The sequence below is a fragment of the Apteryx rowi genome, unplaced genomic scaffold, assembly GCF_003343035.1.
Source record: "Apteryx rowi isolate R43461 unplaced genomic scaffold, aptRow1 scaffold_649, whole genome shotgun sequence".
NCBI classification, from domain to species: domain Eukaryota; kingdom Metazoa; phylum Chordata; class Aves; order Apterygiformes; family Apterygidae; genus Apteryx; species Apteryx rowi.
Window position 1 is genome coordinate 249,722 of NW_020450926.1, and position 21,882 is coordinate 271,603.

The 21,882-nt window shown below is 37.2% G+C and overlaps 1 protein-coding gene across 9 annotated transcripts in view; it reads left to right on the plus strand.

The window, feature by feature from the left end:
* The first annotated feature begins 19,419 nt into the window (after positions 1–19,419).
* The window catches only part of LMO7 (LIM domain 7), a 100,319-nt gene continuing 97,856 nt past the window's right edge, over positions 19,420–21,882 (plus strand). For 5 of the 9 annotated variants that reach the window (XM_026084607.1, XM_026084608.1, XM_026084611.1 and 2 more), the window contains exon 1: positions 19,420–19,489. The gene's annotated coding sequence lies outside the window, so the exon portion shown is untranslated. The remainder of the gene's footprint in view (positions 19,490–21,882) is intronic. The other 4 variants (XM_026084609.1, XM_026084610.1, XM_026084612.1 and 1 more) reach the window with 2 other exon arrangements.

The window sequence follows — 21,882 nt, forward strand, 5'->3', positions numbered from 1 at the left end:
AAGTGCAAACTGTGTGCAGGTGTCCTCAGTACTGCTTTCTTGTGCTCTTCCATCTCTCTAAAGACATCTTTAGTGGTTGCAGGGCAGAAGGCCACTAGAGGAATACATCTTATCTCTGAAGACCTACTCTTATCTGTGTAACACTAATATTATGCAGTAATTATTAACAACTGGGTCATTCTGAGTCTTGTCATAAACACGGGTCAGTCTATTCTTCCTCATCACCCACAAGTGACAGGAATGAACAGGCCAGATGGAGGAATTTATTTTGGAAATAGAATTTATTAGAGTTTATAGGTTAGAGATAACCAGTGTCTTAGTCTTCAAAATTCTAATAAATTATAATTTCTTATGCAATTTTTACCATAACATTAGGGTTACAAAGGGTTTGGTGTTTGTTTAGGTTTTGTATGGTAGTGTAAATGCCCCTTAAACTATGAGCCTTCAAAGATGGTAATTATCTTGATTTGCTTAATTATAGATAATTGTGAGGGGGAAAAATACCTGTGTGGTGTTTTTTTATTTGTTTGGGTATTCTGCATGGGTATACAACTATTGTACTAATGATGTCAGATCATAGTAGGCATTATAGATTTGAATTTCAGACCTGACAGTGTACATCCTAAAATAAGTTGATTCATGTGTAGACATTTCATGCTTCTAGTTTAGCATGTTTTTTGAGCAGTAGCTATAAAGTTCCTTAATTCCAAAATGACAACAAAAAAAGACTCACTTTGTTCTGTCTTATGCCCTAAATCTTGCAAATGCATACATGCTTAACTAAGAATTTTCTTAGTTTAGTATTCAGATGAAGAGACAGAATGAGTAATAAGCTCTCTCATGTGGCAATTGCATATAAGGCTGGAAGGAGCTCAGAGGTCAAGTAGTTCATGACTACTCTGTTGTAAGACTGGATGTTCTTATACCTAGGCCATTCTTGGCATATATATTTTTTAACCTCTTAAGAACTGGCAGTGGTGCGTAACTTTTACAGTTAATTTTTCTTGCCTAATACGTGACAATCTTTGCTGCAAATTAAGCCAATTAGTGCTACTTCTCTTCTAGTAAGCTTGGCAAAGAAGTAATCTCAGTCCCATCTCTTCTTTATAATAATAATTCACTTCTTCCAACTTTTCCTCGTGCTTCTACTCCTCTTTTCTGCCTTGTTTCTCTCATTTAGATGCTATTAGATTTTCTTAAAGTGCAATGCTTGCAGCTGGGTGTACTTTAGCTGGGACCAAACTAGAATAGAGCAATTGCTGGGCCAATACAAACGGGCAAGTAACCAGTCAAGGCAGCAGCACTGCATAAAATGATGTGGGGGTGATAACTGAACACAAAATGGGGCAGTCCGTTGTGTGTAAAAATAAATTTTAAAAAAAAGTTAACATTCTTCTGAGATGTACAGGAATGTCCAATTTTTGTCCTGTTTTAAGAATAAGCTTTTGTTACTAATCTCTGATAAATTTTCTTTTGCTAGTCTTCAGACTACTACTCCAATTAATCAACAGAATGGTGAATTCTAATCTTCTTGCCCCATAAGGCTTGCACAACTTCTAGGTTTGGATTTATAATTTTTTTGGTCAGTCATCTAGTTCTATAATGAACATACTGAAGTGTCCTGGAATTTGGAGTAACTTCTTCTGGATCCTGTTTAGTACATCATCCCAATTTGATGTCACACCATAAACTGCTCTTTAAATACACATTCTTCTTTTTCTCCCATTATATACTGACCTTTCAATCTTTTTATCTAGACTGTGTTTCCACAATGTGTCTTCAAATAAATAAAATAGCAAGGCTTTTTGCCAGTTCCAAAACCTAAGCCTGTAGCATTGCCATAACCTAATCTGTAGCACATTTATTGCTTTTTCTCCTTGTTTACTAGGCCAATTACTTTGCCAAAGCAGGAAAACATTATTTTTATGTGACCTTGTCAAATCAAAATGTTGTCTCTTTGAAAACAGAGCTATTGGGGGGGGGGGAATCAACAATTTTTAATACCTTTCTAGAAACTAAAGTTGGGGAGACTAATGTTTTCCTAATTCCTCTTCCCGTTTCTCCTCTTGTCCTCATACCTTTTGAGAATTGTTATTTTTTGATTTTATTTATTTTCAGTCCGTGAGAGCTTTCCAGCCCTTTGAGTTAAAGATAACTGCTAATGGCTTATAGCATGCTCTAGAATACTTAATCTAATTAAAGCAAATTTCTCCAGGCTTTGCCATCTTGAACACATCCCTGTTCTCTCAGTGGTTCTTTTCTCAGTTCCATGCTTCTCTGTTAAGAATCTGACACAGCCCTTTAACTGAACTTCTTAGCCATCTCATCATTAGCTATTTCTTCAGCTTCATCATACCTGCCTGTCCTTTGGGGTTTTTTTGAACTCTAGCACAGCTACAGAATTTCTTCTGTTTTGTCTTTGCTAATTGTTTTTCAGTTTAACTTCCTTGGCTTATCTTTTTATGCTAGTCACGTGACTTTTCACTTTTTTCATTTTTGATTATTTCAGTTTTGGTTTCTTAGAGTTGCCATTTAATCATATTACTGTTTGTTTTAGGCTGTTCAGCTTCTCATCACACTTTTGATAGGATATTCTCTTGTACCCAGAGCTAAACTGACATCGTTTATACATGCTTGTTCTTTCATTTGACTGAACACTTAACAGAGTTTCTGTAATAGCCTTTAAAACAGTAAATAAAGCTTTGAGCCCAGTTTCTTCTTAGTTCTGAATAGTTCCACATATGGTCATGGATAGTCTCTGTGCATTGACAGCAGGGTGGAGGCTTCCATCTTATATCATGGAAAAATGTTGTCTTTGTTAGTAAAATCGTTGAGTGGGAAACTGAATTGTCATGCCATGCCTTAAAGTTGTTCCATACTTTAAAATGTTAATTGTAATGTTAAAACATACAGGACATTTCTGGTATTTTTGTATAGCCCACTGCTTGGCATCCTTGCTGGTATTAATAACTAGATATTTGTTGCAGTAACATTCTTTGAGGCGCTTTCTGTTTTAGTTTCCAGCAGATGGTGGTTGCAACTAAAGGCAAAAGAAAACACGTGAGGATTACTGTTGGAATGGTGTGTGTAAACTAWCAGGCTGTCCTCCAGACATCTGTGTGATAAAGTAAGGTGCCATGCTGAGTTTCAATTTAACTGTTTGTTTTGTAGCTTTAGTGGAGGATCTCTCAAGGTTTAGTGATTTATTCGTATTAGGCTGTTGCATTTCCACTCTAATAAAGGTGTTATGGCAAACCTCCATGTGTTTGTCCAAGCTCAAAACTTTATTTAGAAGGGGGGAGAACAAAAAAATTAAAAGGTTCACTTAACTATATGCACGAAGACAGAAATAAAGTTGTTATAGGCATAACAAAAAAAAAMCAACATTAATTTTAGTACTGCTGTAGAGATCACAACATAGACCTTTTTAGAAAGAAATATTGCCAAAGAAGTGGCTCTTCCTATTTCTTATATACAATGACTGTTTCCTATATATATAGCTCTAAAAGAGAGCTTTGATAAGGTAGATGAGTTCTTTGCATAAGGGTGAACTTGCTGATTTGAGATTAGCGTCTCTCTCCTAATTAAACACAAGAATAGAAAGAACATTCATGCCAAAACACTCGCTAGGCACTGTGCCGCTGTCTTTCTATTCCTTAGTCAAAAACATTATCTGGCTGGGAGATATGGTCGGTCTTGGATTTCTTCTGTCTATAAATATTTGATCAAATACTTTATCAGCTCCCAAGCCAAGGGAAATCAGGAAGTCTGACAGAAATAACGCAAGCTGTAGATGCAGTTTTATTTCGAAGTGCATCAGGTGGTTTTGCTGGGAAAAGGAAAAGCATATGTTCTTTGAGCATTTGTGATAAGTACAGTAAAGACCCATGCCTTAATCTTCAAAATCAAGGTCTGGAAGGGGACTCCTTATCCAAGAGAGTAAGAGAAGTGCAAAAGTAGCACTGGAAATTTCAGCTTGATCTTGACAGATACTTTTTTTTCTGCTTCTTTTTTCCCTCATGTATACTTATAACCTAAAAAGTAGTGGTGTTTTGCTGCCATTAAACCTTGTCAGTCAATACTGTAGTAGTTTATTCAGATTTACACTTTCATTGGTGTTTTTGCATAGGATACTTTGAACATGATTTCTTTGCTAACCAGGACTGTTCAAATTCAATAAAGACCTCTAGCCTTGTCAATAAATAAAAGAGCTTGCTGGTCTAGCTGTAGAATACTTTTGAAGTAAATTGCAACTTATACTGATAGAGTGTGGTCAGCCTAAAACCAGTTGTTTGAACAGGCTCGTATTAGTGAAGGAGAGTCTGTATATCGGTGTCCCAGAGGTTTTTGCTAGTATCATAATGCTGCCAAAATGCAGTGCTGCTCAAGCCTGAAACAGTGTGCTCTCAGAGAAGGAAACTGTTGGGGCAGTTCAGTAGCATATGCTGAGTCCAGATACTGGAAGAACCCTAAGTTTGCCTGTATTTATACAATAATCAAATATGCAGTTTGTAAGTGAACTGTCATGTCCAAATACTTGCTGATTTCTTAATCTTCTTATCTTAAAATGAAACTTCAGGATGATAGAAATATGAGGGGAAAAGAAAAAYTTGGATGTTTTATTTTTGTGCTTCACAGTGTAAAATAGAAGCAATTCTCCCATCATTTGTTTACTCTGGATAATTTTAGGCTAATTTTGTCCTCTTAGTTCTGTAGCAGCTCTCACAGGTATTAAAATACTTATTCAGCTGAAGCAGTTTTTTAAAGAAAAAATGACTGTCAAAATAAATACCACTTTATAACAGCAGAGGTCAGAATATGTCAGGAGATGTGTGCAACTGCACACAAACTGCATGAATCCATACCCAATATGAATGCAGGCTCTCAGACTGAGGTACCAGTCTTGGAGAATGCTTGCCAGTGCAAGATATGTGAATTTTTAATAGCATATTTACATATCTTAGTTAAAAATATGAGCATCTGCAGAAGCTCATAATTTTTATTATTCAGTAATGTAGCTGAATGTAATAGTAATATTACATATTTCTTCAGCTTATAAATGAAGAGTCTCTGGAGAAGAAAACAATGCTTTAACAAGATTTCAATTAAATAGTCCCATTTATTCTAATGCAAGGTCAGCTTTGCTTTTTTTTGTTGTTGTTTTTAACTTGCATAATTCATATGTATTCAGGAAATACTGTACTAAAACTTTGTAGACTTCTAGCTTTATAATAAAAAAACATGGACTGCTTGTGTTTTGTGTCACTGTATAGTTAGTTTCCCTAAGCTTATGACTATAACTCATACTTGGGATGCAATCGTTGCGCACTAGTCCCACATCCTCCTGCTTTTTTTTTTTTAAGTGACCAACTTCTATCATAAACTTTGAGTCACAAGGATTTCTTTGGACTGGTTCGTGATTTCTGACCTGTTCTTCCTACGGATGAAATGTATTGTATTGTAATTTGGACAAAATGCATTATTTCATTTCATAAAGCTGAGACCACATCTGAAAAATAAAGGGAACCTTTCATATTTACTTCTAACTTGCACAAGCTGATTTAACATTTCAGTTGTTTCTAGCTTTCTCTGAACACGAGTTTCCCCTATCCTACTGCATACAACAAACAGACTATTCACAAGGTCTACTTTCTTGAGGAAGCTGAAGTATTTCTTTGCTAGATGGGGGGTGGATGATATTTCTCCTTTACTGTAATGTTCTCTTGAAAGAGAAATCTCCTTGGGAAATATTTGTTGGGCTCCCTATCTCTTTGTGCTTTGTACCATTTAATTACAGAGAAGGCTAGACTCCTATACCATAAATCCTGGAGGAAAGTACTGGGGGACTCCCTCCCTTTTTCCTCCCATCCTGTGAACATGCGGAGGTACCTGATGCAGGTCGTTGCCAGACTGAGGATGCTGGGCGAGGTGGACAGCTCACCTAATCTGATGGGATAATTCCTTCTGTAAATAATACCATACAAGTAGTTTGTGAATGTTTCAAGCTGAAGGTGTGTCCAACTTTTTCTTCTAACAGAAAATGTTTATGAGGGTGTGTCTCATGAAGTGCATAATTTGGTGATGCTCCCAAATAAAATTAAATCTTGCACTGGAAACAGCATTGCTGATGCAAAATACCATTATTTTCTCAACTCGCTTTCAAATGAAAAACACAGGCATTGCTCTGCTTCGATTAAGCAGTGACCTAATGTTAAAAACACTTGCCAGTTTGGTTTTTGTTATGGTAGGAGAAATGTCTTCAACTGCTCTGTTGAGCTGTAAATAGAATTATAAAAATCCTGCTATAGAAGTGGTAGTTATTTACCAGATCAAGCTGCAGCAATTGGCATAACTTCATGAAATATGTATAGAGGGAAACGTTTAAAATGCCGGTAGTCTGTGCTTTGTCTCAGTTGCTAGGCAAAACTTCAGACATTCTTGAAGTCTGCATGCTCCGAAAGGCAGCTGATCATAGAAATTGTTGTGGCTCGAACGTGAAATGCTGGAGGCATCTTGCCTACAGCAGAGGGAAAACTCGGTCTTTCATGACATGGGTATACTCCAACTACGAGAAACTATAGGGATTGTAGGTGATATTTCCCCATTTAACACTTTTTTTTTTTTTTTTTTTTTTTTTTAGATAAAAGGAAGTTAAACAAGAAACGAAAAACACCCCAAATATATGCGTGTATAACTCATAAGGTGTCTTTCCTGTGTGTTAAAATATATCATCTTCATGCTACAAATGAATGGGACTGAGTCTTTTATAGCTCTCAATATTATTTTTTCTGGTATGATTTCTCTTCTTGCCTTCTAGCGCTTTTTAGTGCATGTTCTGTGGGGTTTCTCTATCCATAGTTTCATTAGGGGAGCTTATTTGACGAGAAGTGAGCCAGCCTACTACAGCTTGGAAGCCCTGTATTCCTTCTATGTAAGACTTTAGGTCCTTTCTTTGAGGAAGCACGTATCAGCCATTTGCAGATAATTTGTTATGTAAATCTCTTTTTCTTTCTTCTTTTTTCCCCCAGAGAAGAAAGTATGACATTTTTTGGTGACATGGTATTTTCTAATGATACTGGAAAAATTCAGCTCAGTTTCAGTGATATTGAGGATTTGCCTTTTAAATGTTTAAATGGGGTGAATGTGAAAACTGTGTGGAAAAAATCTGCCTCACCCTTGCAGGGTATGGAATTGTTTACATAGAGACATTAACATTTCTGTAAGGATGTCATAATAAATACAAGCTAATTATAATTGTCTCTGGTAATAAGGGGGGGTTTGGCTGCCTTTGACTAGTAATTAAATCCTACCTCTGGGCACTGTACATAGCAACCATGTGTAGCTGCTGTGATAGTCAGTCTTATCTTTGGTTCCTCTAAACACACCCTGGTGAGGAGGTAAGCGCTCTGTCAAACCGGTTTGACTCCTTTAAAAAATAAATAAATAAATAAGAAAACTGCACTTGCAGTGAAGCAATGAAACGGCTGCAAGAAGTGTCATGTTGGAGGTGTTGGGTAATGTTGGGATCATATCAATGTTCATTCAGCCTGAACCAAAAGCTGAGTGGTGAGTGGGATGAATATTTAAAAGAAAGATAGGAAAGGGAAGGCGTTGGGAGATTCCTCTGCAGCAGTGGTTGCTTGCTGCTTCCCTTTTAGACCACAGTCTCTTGTTCCCTTCCTTTCACCTTAATTCTTTATTTGAAGTCCAGCAGTTAATCTCTATGCAGGCCTTCCTTCTCTATGCAAGCCTTYTCTATCCAATCTCTATGCAAGCACTTCTCTTCTCAGATCTCACAAATCGAAATGCCAAACAGAAGACTTTCTTGGAGAGCAAGAGTTTGCTAGTGGTATATTTGGCTTAATAAATACTTAAATGCTGACCAGATCGACACATGGATAGGAAGGAGGCAGACAACAGGGCGGTGCGGTGTATAAAAGAGGGGCGTTTCAGTCTTATCTCAGTTTTAGGCTATGAAATGTTAGGCACTGATCCTGCAATCAACTCTGCTTATACATGATGCAAAAGCATTTTGTATCATTGTAGAATAGTAAAAAGCAAACAGCACTCAGCAGAGAAATTGTCACTGGGTGGGGGACACAATCTTTATTTGTGATTCTAGAATAATCTTGTTAATGTTGAAGCCCCAGGTTACTAGAATGGTGTTGACTTATTGATGAATTTCTAGGGAAAGCAGTAAAAGTGATCTGAGAGCTAGAGAGATTCCTTCTGAAGAATGATGTACATTTAATTTGTTGCGGTAAGTGTTGACAAAAGAAAGGATAAGTCTTGACTTATTTGAATTGGGTAAGTAGGGTGAAGTCTTGATTTTTTGAGGTCAATGGATGCCTGATCCCTGATTTCTGCTGGAAATGAGATTTTGTATTTGTAGAGGCAAAYAGGTTTCAAATAGTAAGAGTTATGTCTTGAGAGAGAAAATATCTGATTAGGAATAACAGATGAATAGTATAGGCTACTATTCAGGTTGGAACTATATCTAATATCAGATTATAGAATGGTCTTGAAAGAAAGGTAGTAGGAACAGCTTCCCTTGAAAAGCTCAAATCTGTGTGATAAGACATAATAGCCTATTCATTTCCCAGTTAGAGGGTTTCTAAATATCATAGACACTTCAGTAATTTGGGAAATGTTCATCACCCTTTTGTATTTAAAAGGGCAGCTTTCACATTTTAGAATTCTTCAAAGATAAAATGAGACAGGAGTTGGTCAGTAAAGCTTACTGAACTTAAATTAATATTGCGATTGTTTCAGAATGTTATGTTACTACTTAACGATAGACATGTGATTAGTTATTGGACAGTTAGATAACACTCAGACCTGTTATGCTTTTTAAATAATATTGTTATATGTGTAACAAAAGAAAAACTAACTATGTATTAGCATAAAGATTTTTAATAATAACAAAAATTTTTTTAGTGAATAATCAGCTGGCTATTTTGCAGGTTATGTCATTAGTATTTTGGGTTTTTTTGTTTGCTTTCCTTATTCCTTTGCCCAGACCAATATTCTAGTTCTCCTCTAGTTCTGCTCCCATCTTCTTTTTCAGATGCGAGCCATCCTTTTGCAGCTCCCGTGGACTTCAATTTCCTTCTTAGCCATCCTTCCTCTGCTGACTGCAATTATTTAATTTCTCTGCCAGAGGCAACTTCTTTCATCTCCTGCCAAGGAGAAGGGACTACATATAAGTGCAAAGCTYCTGGTCGTATGCTATAGCCAGCGTGTCTCATTAGGTGGTGCTGCGCAGCAGTAGCAATGCTCTCTGCCATGTAACGCTGCCGAATAAGAGCTCATTACCTATAATGTGATATATTGCTACAAGYGTTGGGAAATGGAGCCTTCAGAAGTCTCACTCCCACCTTAGTAACTGCATACACGAACTGTGCATTTCAAGTATCCCAATATAACTATTAGTCTGTTTTATATTCCTTTAAATTTCAGATTTAAAAAACATTCCTAAAAAACACTTTTTTTATCTTGATCTCATTGTTCCATATAGCTTCTCCTACTGCTTACTCACTCTCACCTCTTAAAAGCTTATCTGTAGTTTTTAAAAAAGAAAACTAAACATAGTAGTATTAAATAGCTTTACAGCCTTGCTTTTATTTTGATTTGAACAAGTAATATCAATGGAGTCCTCTTAATCACATCTTTTCCCCCCAAAAGGTAGTCCAAATCAAGAGAAGAGCATTGTATTTCTACAGTGGATGCCTGCAAAGTCAGCATTAATATCTGCAGCTCCCACCTAATGGTTTGTTTCTGCAGAACCCTTGCAAGATTATGGTGACATTTCTAAATGCCCTCATTTAGGCCCCACAATAAATGCAAAATGCCTCAGTTTATTGGGAACTGKTGTCATTGCAATTTTTCCAGACTCGATATGTGACACTAATTGTCTTTATGGTGTCTTTTGACCCTGTTAAATGTTAGTTTCCAAGCAATTTCTTTACTCATTGTCCATCTGTTGACTTGTTAATGACCTAAGTAAACCTGGAGAAATGGGATGGAAAACTGTGCTTACCTAGRAGGAGATGTAAAAGCCTGGGAATGTGGAGGCAGGAGAGACGGCAGGCTTAGGCAGCTCTTGGTTCCCCAAACTGGATGTGTGTACGTGCCTGAGAGAGGGGATTTGGCAAATGTTTGTGACTGAAGTTTACTCAAATGTCTCAGTATGCTACTGAAAATGCTGCTTCCAGTAATGACTGAAAAAGCTCCAGTAATAACAAGAAATGACTTACATGCGTGAATAATCTCTCTAACCATGAGAAAGCAATTATACCTAAAGCATTTACCTATTGTGTGCATATTCTATTATCTGAAACTTTTTTTTCCTTCTTCTATTGAATGTTACTCTAAAATCTTACAGTTCTGTCCCTGGTTYGCTCATGGCACTGACATTCCCTTCTACAGAACCAACATATTTACAGTGTTAATGATCTAAAATATATGAAAAATCAAAGTATTAAATTCTCCCAGGACTAGTACAGCAGTCTAAGTGTAAAAGATATCCGTAATTTGGGACTGAAATGTGCTCTGTCTGTGGCTCTTTCATTGTGGTGCTCTCCCTCCCTCACTCTCCCTCCCTCCCTCGCTGTCACCTACATAAGTAATCCCAACAGGGACCTGTTTGCAAATAGCAGCAGAGTTTTAGCATATTTTTCTTCATCAGTATAAGCAAAGATACTGCTTTCTTTTAAAGTCCTTCCTACAAAATAAATGCTAATGAATTGAAAGCTTGTATTGAAGCTTGCAGCATATACTCTCTGACCTGGGTTAACAAGAATAGTAAGATTGAGCTACAAATTCAGGAAATATGAACATCAGAAGGCTTTTTATAGCTTGTGTTAATCTTAGGTTTGAAATGAACAAGAACAAAATATTTGAAGATTCAATTACAGTGAAGGGAAGACATCAGTTAAAATACTAATAGATTAAAATGTTAGACAAATGTTATTTTAGTACCTCTGCAGCAAAAAGGTCTAAGTTTGTATTTGCTTCAGTCCTTTAAAAAGTAAATATTTTTTCCCTAGACAAATTTGACTTTAGGATCTCCAACATTAATATTTCAAGTAATGCCCTAATTTACTGTGATTGAAACATGTAAAAACAAAACATCTCGTTCATCTGAAACCAAAGTGCTTTTTCTCTCGTCGTAAACCTTGTTTTCCCTCTTTAGGAAAAGCAATGGTATGGACAGATTTTACATAGAGGGTTGCATGGTTCTGTTTTTTCTTTTTTCTTTTTCTTTCCTCCTTGCATTTACATTAGTTGACTGAGCTGGAAGTTCCTGGTGACAGAACGTGGCCGGTCACCTCATCAGTCACATACTGTCTGTCTGTCAGCTGCAGCTGAAGCACTATGTCCATGTGTATGTTAAACCTCAAAATCTGAACAAAGTCCAAATGCTAGCCTTATCTCCAGCGCGCTGTGGATACAGGCCTACGGCCTACTCTTTTTGATACTTGAAACTCAGGGTTCAATTGCCGTGGTAGTTTTGGGATGGGGGGAGTAGGATGTAGGTTTTCTTGAGTTTTGTTTTTATTATACTATTAAAATGCAAAGTAGTTCAGGTGACTAGAAACCAGTGCATTTCCTAAATGTGAACCCCTCACTTGGGGATGAAGGAGAGAGTGGCAAAGGAGGCTCTATTCCAACTTCAGGCCAGTAGGCAGCTCACAGTTTTCTTCTCTAACCGAATTTCTACGCAGGCAGTCGCCTTTCTGCAAAAGCTTCTTCTGCTGTTGTGTTTGTGTGTGTCTTCTCAGTGTTCCCACAAGTCCTCCTTTGTAAGCTGTTTTGTTGCTGATGGTTTTTTTCCTGGTATTTTTATTTCAGCCTCCCAAGGAGTTGATCAGAGTGTATTGATTTTCTGTCCAGGGCAACTTTTTTTTGTTGTCTCCTTTGTATTACTCGGGTTGATGCTATAGAGTGGTCCAGCTGCAAGACAGCTCTGCACAGATTCATTTCTCTCTTGATAACTTAGTCCCCAGTCTGGGAAGCTGTTAATGACTTTAGGCAAGGTAACAACCAGTGCAGCGCTGAAGGGGTAAATGGTTCAGACAATAAATTAAAAAGTAGCATATGGAATGATTTATTTTCAAAATAGGTAAATTAAAAATTTGGCTAGAATGGGAGCACATAAGTTATGAAACATGGATATTAAGATACCTAAGCAGAGTGTTCACCCCTTCTTATGTTATTTCAATTTTAAAAACCATTCCTTCATAAACTTTATTCTCTGTGTAAGTTGAACTTTTTCCTACAGTAGGAAAAAGTGTCATCCAACTCCAGCATGCCACTGTTATGATTGGAATTGCTTTGAAAAGCATCTTTCAGTAACCCTTATATATATATATATATGACTGCAAAGGTTTTTCTTTTAAGGGTAAATTGAACATTTGGGATGTTTTTACATGATGACTTTGTTTTTCAATTTCTCTGCTTACCTAGGAGCATATAAAGTTAAGGGGTCCCCTGCCGCTCTTCTTTTATAACCAACTAAGAAGAACTAGTGTGCAGTTCCTCTGGCAAATTTTTAAATAATGTTACTCTTTACTGCTTCAGAAAGGTGTATAAATATTCACTTTTATTTGACTGAAATTAATTGCAGATACAGGTGAACAGGTAAATGTTTGGCTAAAGTTGAAATGGGCATGTATCAATCTAGGATGGTAGCTTTAGAACTAGCTCACATTTAAACTGTTTACAGAACTAATAGTTTTCTCATCTACTTGGATTTTATATCATTGTATTCAGTGTTTTTTTTTAAAGCAATTTCTAGTCATTTAAATTTTACTTTACATTGCAAGTTTTATGTCCTACTGGAACATCTACTTCCTTTTAGTTTATAGTGCCAATCTGCATATATGATAAGGCTTTTTTATCAGGCAAACAAAATAATGTGTATTTAGTCTCTTAATTTGACACTTGTCGGTGGAGTCATCAGTATAAATAACATCTTGCTAGCATTTGTGGGATGGCTAGCCTTGTTTGATCTCAAATGTTTCTTAGAAATACCCTTGCTTTTTCTGCAGTACTGTCTTTTTAAGCCAGGGAAACCTTCCTATAAATATTGGAGGAAAAATTTCACTGTCATACCGGAGATTTTTGTCAACTCTTCCGTCAAATTACATATAACAATTCAGGGTGTAAGCAGCTGCTGAGCAGTGACCCATGCTTCTCATACCTACCATACCAGTAATCCTGTTGCATCCTTGCTTTCTCTTTGCTCATTGTTTTTGTTCATCTTTTGTAAAAATTTAATTATATGCTCTTTAGAGAGGCTTGGCATGTTGTTTTTAGGAGGCATACCACAGTAAGACCCCATCATTATGATGATGATGATATAAAATAACAGTAAGTTTTTCAGTAATCAGTCTTTTCCTTTTATAAATATCTGTTCTGATTTGTTATCAAAGGCAGTTTTGGCTGAAGGTTGGAAAACTTCAACATCCCCTGAACTAGAATTATGTTTAGGGGTTTGGGATGTAGGGTAAAACAGAAGAACTTTGCATTGCGTAACAGAGCAGGAATTATTCAAATCAAAAAAAACAGAAGTCTTATGGATACAGAAGGGAGTGTTCACATTGACCAGCATAAATGGTCAATGGCAAAAATACTCATCTCTTCCAGCCTGTTTACTTTTGTTGTGCAGTTGGATTATACAGCAGATTTCTTGATAGACATTTTTCTTCCTATTTCCTGCCACCCCAGCTTCTTTTCCTCAGTGGAGTCATGCCTGCCATGGATTTTAGCAATGAATTGTGAGGGCTTTAAATGAGGAGCTTCACTTTGTAGTCTTAGAAATCCAGGCACTGCTCTTGACTCCTGTAATAATGTTAGGGTAGGCAACGTTGCAAGTTCATTGCTAGCCAGTTTACAGGGAAAGCCTCTGTGGCTACCAGGTTCTTGAGCACTTGTTGGCATCTCGGGTGTCTGCCAGACCATGAATTAAATTGCCGTTGGAAAGGAAGATAGCAGAACAGTTTCCTCTATGACCTTGACTGTTTTGGACCAGGCATCCCTCCAGCTAACAGAGGTGAAATGCCAGCAGAGTTTTCTATCGGGGAAGATATAAATGTCTGCACTTACTGTACAACTTTCTGTGGTCTAGAATACAGATTTGGCCTGTTTCAGAAATAAGCTGCTCTTTCCACTGCTTGACCTTGAGAAAGCTAGTTACTGCCATGGCTGGGCTGTTTGCTGTCAAGCAAAAGGCATTCTGCCCACGTGGTGCCTCGCTTGATTTTGTCACTTGTGTGTTCAGGACTACATGTGCAGCAACCCACTGAATATGGTCCCTGTCATCTGCCCTATCATCCTGATCGTCTGGGAGGGATTCTGAGAGATCCATTGCCTACTGCAGCAAATTATGGCTTTTTAAGACATTCAGAGAGGAAGAACCAGTGGGAGGAGAAGTCTGTCTGGGTGGAAAGTCTGAAAAGGCCAAGCCCCACAAGCTCTTCTTTCCAAAGAATAGCGGCAGCACTTTTGTTGGCAGCTACCACTTTCACCATTCAAGGACAAGCTCGTTTCTGGCATGATGTTAAAAAAGGACTATGGGTAGCTGTGAAAGGGGGAGGCAGGAACTTCCATAGGTCTTTAGGTAGTGTATCTGAAGGTTCCCCACAAAGCTCCTGCCCATTGTCACAGTCTAGAAGAACCACCAGTTCCTACAGGAAGGAGGAGAGGAAAAATTCCCTACTATTTGCATGTTATGCACCTCTTCCTTTCTGACAGACCTTAAAGGGCAAAATCTGTCGGGTCAAGGTAGAGCATGTTGGTGACAAAAGTATGTAAAATGGAACGGACTCAAGATTTTGTATTGAACATGTTGTGCATCTACTCCCAGGTCCTGCCAAACAGTACAGATATGAGAGCATTGTGAATTTCTTCAACAYTTTCTTGTTGGCTGTGGGTATAGTGTACATATCTCCTTGTGCATCTCACTGTGCTCAGTAACAGTACTATTCTGGAGTGATATATTGGATAAGGGTGGTTAGAGCCAAATGAGTGCTGCAAATGGAGATGCGTAATGCTAGGATTGTGTAATGATGGAGCCATTTGCACCATAATCTGATCCAGATTTTGGGTAATTGGAAAAAGGCCATTAGCAAGGTCATAATTCAGACATTGATGCATATGTGAGGTGATCTCTCCTTTCTTGAGTTAATAGCACAGACCCAGTTCTGCCTAGGTGGGCACTGTGACAGGATCTAGGGAAGCTGGCATGCATAGCTGTAATTCTGTAGCGGAGATTGTACCGCAACATCAGATTCATATTGCTGTCCTAGTTTTTTTTACAGCACATTAGCAGTCTCTCCACAGCATGATAAACTTGGCTTTTCTTGCTGCAGGCTGAGCTGGGGACCTGAGGTTCATAATCAGTTTAGTATCTTTGAGGTCATTGCTTGATTAATTGATGGCCCAGTGAGATCTTTGTGTAACACAATATTAAGGATATTTGTCATACACTGTTCAGAATCTATCCTGAAACTTCTATCCCTAACCTACAGCCCTACATCAGGGAGTTGCGCACTGTATGCTGATGCAATTAGCATTTCTCAGAGCAGGATATGGCATCCTTTTTTCATTTGAGTTGATATAGTCTAAATAGGGCCATATTGAGGGAGCTTTAAATGAGACTGAGAGATCAGAACTGGACTGACTGCGGAGACTCCAGCTTTGGTGTTTTCACCACAGCAAAATTAAAAGGAGAAGCCTGCTGCTTCCTTACATTTTGTGTCCTATGGCTTATGTATATATGAGAGCAAGCCCATTTAAAAGCTTCTACAATCTAGCAGGAGAGCTGCCTTTCTTAACCATTCATATTGATATATACCATGGAAGCAATTTGATGTGAACCCCATTAATATTTTCATTAGCACTGAAAAACCTTTGCATTTTTAATTATTTTTAAGGCAAGAAAGAACTATTATCGTCAGCTGCATTTGGCCTTCAGTGGGACAGGCCAAATAAATGTACTCAATTTTAATTTTTGGCCTGAGGCCTATAATTAGTATATTCTTCTGTGCATTGTGCTTTTTGTTCAATCTACTCATGATTTCAATTTTGTGCCATGTTCAGAGTGGCTAATCTTGGTTATTCCTTCTTGATTTGCTTCCTTCTACAGAAATTACAGCAAACTTTAAATTAACTCTATATGCAGAAGGTTTTTAAAAATGCTTAAATTTATGTAAAGACTTGGTTTGCATACTATTTGAAGTAAATTGCCTGGATCTGGTAATTGCAAGTTACCAAAGTTCTAGGGGACGCTTTCTTCTGAAAATTAAATCAAACTGTTTTATAGTAGCAATTAAGTGTGATTTATTATATAGTCTTCTAATTAATAGACAGAGGGCAGTGACTTAAACAAGCAGAAAAGGAGGCAGAATACATGAAGGAGAGAAGAGACTTCAATTTGCAAAGARGTGATGTTCAAAGATGGATAAAATTGCTTTTGCAAGATATTTCCTTTATTGTTTGGTGGATCACATGGTCCAAGTTGTTGAAAATTTGTCCAAAATCAATTATGTCTATTACATAAGTGTACCACACCCAGTAAAACCTGTTTTAATGAATAAACAGTGACTCAGAAATCATAGACGTTGTTTGGAGATGTAATATCTGAGGGTGGGATTCATTTCGTCTTACACAGATTCTTAAAAGTTAGGGAACTCTGAACCAGTCAGAGTATTTGGGGTTTTTGTTTTGTTTTACTTTTAAATGATACCCATTTTCTGTATAGACTATAATAGTTATAGCTGTGCTTGATCTTTTGCAGCACGTATAAACTGGACAAAAGTCCTTTCTCAGAAAAGTTCTCTGTCTCTGTATGAAAGCTTGGTTTAAAATGGAGTACTTCTTTCTGTGACATCAACAAATTCATGGTGTTGCACAATTTGGAAAATGTTTCAGTTTCAAGCCATCAGTATTAAATTGTTCCCTGAACATACCTTTAAATTACTTAATTATTAGTTATCCTTTGAAAGTCAGTATTAGCAAAACCTACAGTGGCAGTACTGATGCTTTATTTTAGTGTCAACACACCATGTAGTCTTCAGAATCACAAGGTCAGTCCAACAGCTCCATCCTGTCTAACAAATCATTGTAGACTGCCACAAATAGTTTAGTCAAGATATTTCCAGTGTAAAGGCATCTTATGTTAACCAGTAATTAAGAAGACTACAAGTTTAATACTAGCAACCTTGTTCTGAACTTGGACTCGCTTATAGTTTGGGGGTGGCTTCTAGCTAGCTGAGGTCATGTGCCAGAACATTTTGTGGTAGTCAAAAATGTTCCAGTCACCGTTTTGGAGAATGAGGGTGTGTTTTTGTTGTTGTTGTCTTCTTTATTTGGAAATGAGCACAGGATGCACCTTGAAACTATGAGATGTACTGCTGTGCACTACCTCTGTGTTCTGGAGGGCCTATGCTGAAGTATAATGACTCTTCAATGACACATGCTTCCTGACTTTTTGAGAGTAACCTCTTAGGAGTGACTTCCTTAGGTACTTGCAGTTCTAAGTTATTAAGGAACGTGAACCTGAGCATTGTTTGCAGATACATAAGGCATTCTGGCTTGGGGATAGGCCCAACTCTAGCACAGTGACATTGCATGAAGGAAACATATCGCCTTCTGCTGCGTGCATGACTTGTAAATTGTCCATATTAAATCAAACGCTTGCACTGTGTAGCACCATAGATATCAGAGGGAACTCTAAAATGAGAATAGCTTTTGTATTCTGCAAATTGATTGGAGCTTGAAACCCAACCCCTAAGTTTCCATAATAGCACAATTCTACTGCATAGCATGCAAATTTTAAATTTCTTATAAATGATTCCCTTCATTCTACAAATAAGCTAACCTGGGGAGCACAAATACTTGCCTTTAAACTTTTTAATGCCATTTTACATGGGCTACTTTCCTCAAAATTATTATCACGAAATATAGCAACTTTCTATACAAGTTTGGATGCAAAAGACTATATTTTATTTGAGATAGCAGTAATTTTGAGACACTGTGTTTTTAAGTGATTCTTGAAAATATCACTAAGATGCAACATCTACTCTTCCTCTAACAACAGTCTGTTTCTATAGAAAATTGTATAAACCACAATTCACCTAGGGGAATCAGTTCTTTGTTGTCAAAAGTTTTTTTGTTGTTTTTGTTTTTTTCCAACTGAATGTTGAAATTGTTCATGTCTTGAGTTGGTCTGTCATCATTCTATCTCATTTTTTGTTAAATGCAAGAATAAAGCTTTCAACCCAAAAGATCTTTGTAACATCTATTTTTTTTTTCAATAGGGAGATTAAAACTAGTTATTGGATTAAAAATAACCTACATAAGAACTACTTGTTTAAGTTTTAGGATTTCTGGTGCTAATATACATTCCTTTTGCAATTTAGAAAAAAATAATAAGGTAATAATTTAACAGACCTTAAAAGAGCTGCCTCCTCTCCCTTGCTCTTTTACCAAGCAAGCATGAACCACAGCTCATTTCTTTTGCCACTAATTTCCCTAATTACTGTGGTAACCAATAACTTTGGTCTGGATGCACACAGATTCCCCAGCACTTTTAATTTGTGTACCTGAAGCCCTGTCAGTACTGGGGACAGCTGGCATCCCCAAAAGGAGGTTCATAACGTCAGGTGACTGAACCTGGAGGCATCTGAATTAAGCATGATGAAATGTGCTTCCTAGTATTTGATTCCTACCCAGAACTGGGATAAAGCCCTCTTTTGGACTGTTTTGGAAATACTTCTCCCTTGCCTGTGAGCTGGTCCTCAGAAACCTGCCAAATTTGGTCCCTTCAAGGGACACRGGCCTTGGAGGGGGATCCATAATCCTAATGAGTTCAGACTTGAGAAGGGTGCTGCCGTGAGGGGCCCTGTCCCATGGAGGGAGGTAATGCCAGAGACTCCCTGCCCCCCGCCTCCAACAGCCACAACTTTTGTCAAACTGCCTTAGGTGCAAGTGGCAGAGAAAACCTATTAAAATACTTTGTGCTGTGTATCTTGACTACACACACTGTAAAATGAAATAGAAGATAAAACCCTCCTTTTGCCCACCCCTTCTGTTTCAAATTTGTTACGCTTTCCAGTTTGGTGGTTTATTGTATTAGAAAACAACAATAAGTGTTCCCATAGAAGTTAGCTGAAGATTGATCTACACTGAAGGAAACTATTTGAAGATGTTGGATTTGACTTTTTCTGAGGCATAAAGAACTTTTTTTTTTTTTTGAAAACTTACTTTCAAAATTAATAGAATAAAATTGCAGATGATATGAACTAAGTGTGGATTAGAAGAACTTCTCTGCAGTACTACTTCTTAGATACTTTTGCTAGGGCTGTTTTTTTTTGTGTGTGTATCAAATTAACTCCCAATTATTATTTTTGTAGACGGTTACTGGGAAAAGCTTTGGAACCAAAGACTTTCGAGCAGCTCTAGAAAATGGAGTCCTGTTGTGTGAGTGAGTATTGTGATCAAGGCTCTCAGTTACCCATATACCCACTGTTTCTTTTCTGTGTGTGTTTTTTTTTTATTAAGTTACTGTAAATTACCTGTGATGGTGGTTCTCTAAATCATGTAAGCTATGTACTCCCACAGGCCTTTTCTTTTTAAAAAGCAGTTTATTTCAGAAGTGAATATTATGAAACTGTAAATTAAAGATAGCATGCATGATTTCAGGTATATGTTGCTTACTAATACTGCTTTTCAGTATGAGGTATGAGAGAGGTTATTTGGTCTTCTGAGGAATTATGATTACATCCAAATATCTCAGTTATGTAGAATATATCAGATGTCATTCAGGGATATGCATACATTATATACGTATTTTTTAACAAGCACTGTAAGATGATAAAAATAAATGAATTGGATCTCAGCATAAGGTAGAAATACACTTATTTGTATGTGCATATGCAATCTTGGCTTCAGTATTTTCTGGACTGACTAAATTACTAATTTCAGTAACAGTATTCGGACTTCAGCTTTTTCTAGGCTGTTTTCTCTGAAAAGCTTCCTTGTGCTTATATATTATAGGCTTCACAATAGTGGAGCTTGTCTGGTTGGGTTGCTAGACTGAGTCAGAGGTGTAAAATGTCCACTGGTCAGGTCTTTTCCACGCATCCATAATTGGTTTTGTACTTATTAGAACAAGATTGCAGGGTTGCCAGCAGTGCTAATCCCTTAGGGTTTTAAGGAATGGCAGGTATAAATGTCACTTGAATGCCACTAAGAGAGAAATCTCATCAGAGGACTCCAGGGGAAATTTAAAAATTCCTTGGAATCTCAGAGCCATTCTCAGATCAATTACATTCATCCAAGCTAACTTTCAGAAGTTTTTTGAATTTGTTAGTATATATGAAAAATGACCAAAGTAAATGCAMATAAGCAACTTTCCTGCATCCTTCCTTCTGCAGATATTACTGCCTTTTCTCTGTCTGTTCTGTCCTTTATTCTTTTCCCTGGGCACTTCTCCTTTCAGCCTATTTTGCTAGTGCTTCTGCAGTCATCTTTCAAGGATTCATCCATATAATGGAGTTGAATTATTTTGAAGATTAAATGCTCTTGTAGAGATGGAAATTGTATTTTCATTACTGATGTAATCAAATATTAGCTAGAGTGAATGTTGTAATAAATTAGTTTGTACTTTAAGAAGAGCTACTTTAGGTACGTATTTAGTGGGAGGTGTGTATTATGTTCGGCTGTAACTTTTAAATAGTGTTTTTAAGAATTGGCACTGAACTGCTATTTTCTAATTCTCTGTCTTCATTGTTGACATTTCTTTGGCAAAAGAATGTGAGCTTCCATCTGCCAAATGCAAATCAGTTAAATTTATATGTAATTAATAGCCATATGCAAGAAAAACATCCTGTAATTTCTTCAGCTGAGCAGCTTGCCTTAGGAGGCATACAGTGTTCTTTAAAGGAAAAGATGCCTAATTATCTTGCACTAAATCATATAGATGTCCCCCTGTATCATTTTAAATTTGATATACTTGAGGTAGAAGGAGAAGTGGTTTTCATAGAAATTCTATGGAAACAGAAAAGAGCAAGATGTGAAAGATTTTCAGATGTCTGATTTTCACCAAAGTATATAGAATGAAAGATCTTAAATAACAGAGGCAAACTGGACTCAACGTTGCTTCTTACCCCAGTTCAGCTCTGACTTGGCTACTTTAACTTCCAGAGAGAGATCATCTCTGGAAATGATATATTTGACTTAAACAACAGCAGATCAGACTTACATTTCCACCATATTCCTATAGCAGCCCAGTTGCTTTGTTTGGTACACTGAATGACCAAGTGTGCATGTTGACTGGTTGGCTGACCAGTAGCTGACAAAAATCATTTTACAGTATAGTAGATCTCCTATGCATACGTTAGCAGAAGAAAGCCGTTAAAGTTCTTAGTTACATGCTATTTCATGTTTTAAAGTACATTAAAGCTAATAAAAATGATGCATATGGAAGATTAAACACTTTTTTTTTTTTTGAATTCCACTCAAAACAGATCACTTATTTTCTTTTCTTGTGGACAAGTCATCAGAAGTATTCTGTTTAGTAAATAGTTTGATGCTGTTTGGAAATCTCAGGACCTGCAGCCATTCTTCCTTTTCCTGCAAGCATTTAGAAATTCATCTTCCATTCCATTTTGTTTACATAAACTCCATTCTTTTTGTTTGTTTTCCAAATAAATTTGCTGTTTGAGCAAAAAAATTCCTTTTCTCACATACAGTTTTAAACTCCAGGTCCTGACTTTGCATTGGTGTGGGTGAATCACAAAACCTCATTGATGCTTTATGTGGGCATAGGGTCTGGCCAGACTTGTAGCGACAAGATGAGGGAGTAAGTCCAAAATC